Source organism: Drosophila sulfurigaster, chromosome 3 (genome assembly GCF_023558435.1).
Source record: "Drosophila sulfurigaster albostrigata strain 15112-1811.04 chromosome 3, ASM2355843v2, whole genome shotgun sequence".
In the NCBI taxonomy this organism is placed as follows: Eukaryota; Metazoa; Arthropoda; class Insecta; order Diptera; family Drosophilidae; genus Drosophila; species Drosophila sulfurigaster.
This window is the reverse complement of record NC_084883.1, coordinates 21,416,977-21,419,505: the sequence shown is the minus strand read 5'-3', so window position 1 is coordinate 21,419,505 and position 2,529 is coordinate 21,416,977. Positions and strand designations below refer to the sequence as shown.

The window sequence follows — 2,529 nt, the reverse complement described above, 5'->3', positions numbered from 1 at the left end:
GCCTTGGTAACGGATTGTAAATGCAATCGAGCCGAAGGTATTAGCGAATTATATGAGCTGGCGACGATAACAAAGGATTACAGAACTTTTTCACGCAGCCTTTCCGTTTGTATTCAACTGTTGACCCCATGACTTGGACTTGGGTGTATTCTCATTGTTGTTGTTTTGTTTTGTTGTTTGCGTGTGTGTCCACTTGAACTCGCTACGAAATTCACATTCACACCCAGGCACACACAACAACAACAGCAACAACAGCAACAATCACACTCACACTCACACCCATTGTGGCGACTTGTAACCTTTTGCAGAATAACACAAGCGCACGCAATGTTTCCGCCAAGAACCAAAGCGAGAGAGAGAGAGTGGCAAAAAAGAATGAAAGAAGAGTGAAAGACATGGAAGCATAGAGCCTCCGTTTGGGCCTGGTCCTTGTCCTGGCTCTGGTCTTGTGCTTGTGTTTGTGCTTGTGCTTCTGCCCCGCCAGTCTAAAGTGTCCAATCAAGTTTTTGAAATGAAACCTAAATAACATGTCATAATAAATAACCTTCAAGCGACCCAGCGAAATGGACACGACCACAGCACAGCATAGCACAGTTCAGGCACAGGGACGGTTGCTTGACGGTGGCCGGAACTTGGGGCTCACTGCACTCTGAGCACTCACACACACACACACACACACACATACAAAAGACGAAAATCCAAAATTCTGTAATTACAACGTAAATCCAAAATGTCTCAACAGCACACACACACACACACACATATAAACACATTCGCTGTGAGGCCGAAGAAAACTTAATTCATATATCAAAAAGTTTGTCGGACCGTCCCGTTCCAGACTTGGCTTGGCTTGGCTTGGCTTGGCTCAAGAGTAGCAATTTACGCGCAAGTTGCAAGCTTCAAGCTCCAACTTGGAGTAATATATATTGTACACACTTTATAGGTCCCAGGTTTCGTTTGTGAAAGGCGCCCCACAAAAGGGCGCGGGTGGCTTGGTCAGCCGCTCCCGCTCCCAGCTCCCGCTTCAGCCAGTTTCAGGTTCAGCTCCAGTTTAGTCGGGCAGTCGACCAGTCGACCATTCTGTCGTGTCGAATGAGAAACACAGCAATTATGCAATTTGATAATACTTCATTCTCGGGTAATAAATATTAATTATTTTTGCGAATGTGATTTCATGTTCTTGTTCTTCTCTCTCTCTCTCTCGCATTCTCCGCTTCTCCCCATTCTTTTCCTCACATCGATTCGTACTCACTGAGCGCTAGTTTAGGTTAGATTTATGGGCTTCGCCTGCATGCGAATCAAATGAGACGTTTTACTCTTGTTCTTCTTGTTTACTCTCTCACCTCCATCTCGTTTTCGCTGTGTATGTTACGTATGTGTGTGCGAGTGTGTGTGTGTGTGTCTATTGTTCGTTTTGCTTCTCTTTTGACTCAATTCGTTGCGTTGCCTTAACTTGGCGATATATTTATTCTTGTGCTACAACTTGGACATGTTGGGATTTGCTTAAAGTTTTGCGTCTTGTTATTCATTTCGTGTTTTTGGGTTTTAGGTTTCGGTTTTCGTCTCCTCCTCCTCCTCTCCTACCCCTATATCCAATTGCGAAGGTGGGATATTATCAGACAATCGCAACCGAACAATCATTTGGGAGCACTTCACACTAGCATATGCTCGCAAAACATGTACGAATATGTTGCTGTTAGATTGATTTATGCACCATTGAAATGGAACATGATCAACAACTAAATTTAAGTGACTAGACTTTATATCTGACACAGCGGAATGGAACAAAATAAGGAGAAAACTAGGAATGAAATACAATTTGGATCAGACGGAATGGAAGAGAATAAGGAGAGAACTAGGAATGAAGGATCAGATTTGGATCAGAAATCCTAGCACCTTAGAGAAATGAGACAGAATAATTGCTTTTAGGAATGGAGGAATCGAACTTAATTAGGATCGGAAATTCTTAAAACTTTACCTCATATGCATATAAAACAGTTTTTTTTATTTAATGCAAACTTAGGAAAAAAACCTTCAACACACAAACCATATATTAATAAAAATCCTAAGCTATAGGAAATTTCATAAAAATACTACGTATAGTTCAGAAACTTGGTGCAAATGAAAATAAATGAATTTGAATACATACATTATTGATATTACAATTTACAACAAATTTCATAAAAAATGTGGTCTCTTACAGATTTGTTTATGCCTTGATAAAAGTAAATAAATAGAATTCAAAATAATCGAAAAGTAATCGAAATTGAGCAAAACATCAGTAAACATAGCTTTGAAAATATATTTCATTGAGCGTTGAATTTCCACTGAAATATGGTAAAATGTGTACAATTTGAATAGAAAATCAACATTGGGGGGAATGCAGGGGAAGAAACATGAGCCAGCCTACTAAATATATACGTACATATGTGTGTACATGCCAGAAGCCAATATAAATGTCAGATAATGTTGCTATTAGTAATTAATTGGAACGACAAACGAAACGAAATGTGGTTTTTGGTGAAGGCA

At 39.9% G+C, this 2,529-nt stretch overlaps 1 long non-coding RNA gene across 1 annotated transcript; it reads right to left on the bottom strand.

The window, feature by feature from the left end:
• Positions 1 to 1,108: 1,108 nt before the first annotated feature.
• LOC133845711 (uncharacterized) lies at positions 1,109 to 1,788 on the bottom strand. The gene is made up of 2 exons (XR_009894808.1): positions 1,344 to 1,788; positions 1,109 to 1,287 (listed from the first exon to the last, which is right to left on the bottom strand). It is a non-coding gene; the product is annotated as an uncharacterized LOC133845711 (long non-coding RNA).
• Between the last annotated feature and the right edge of the window lie 741 nt (positions 1,789 to 2,529).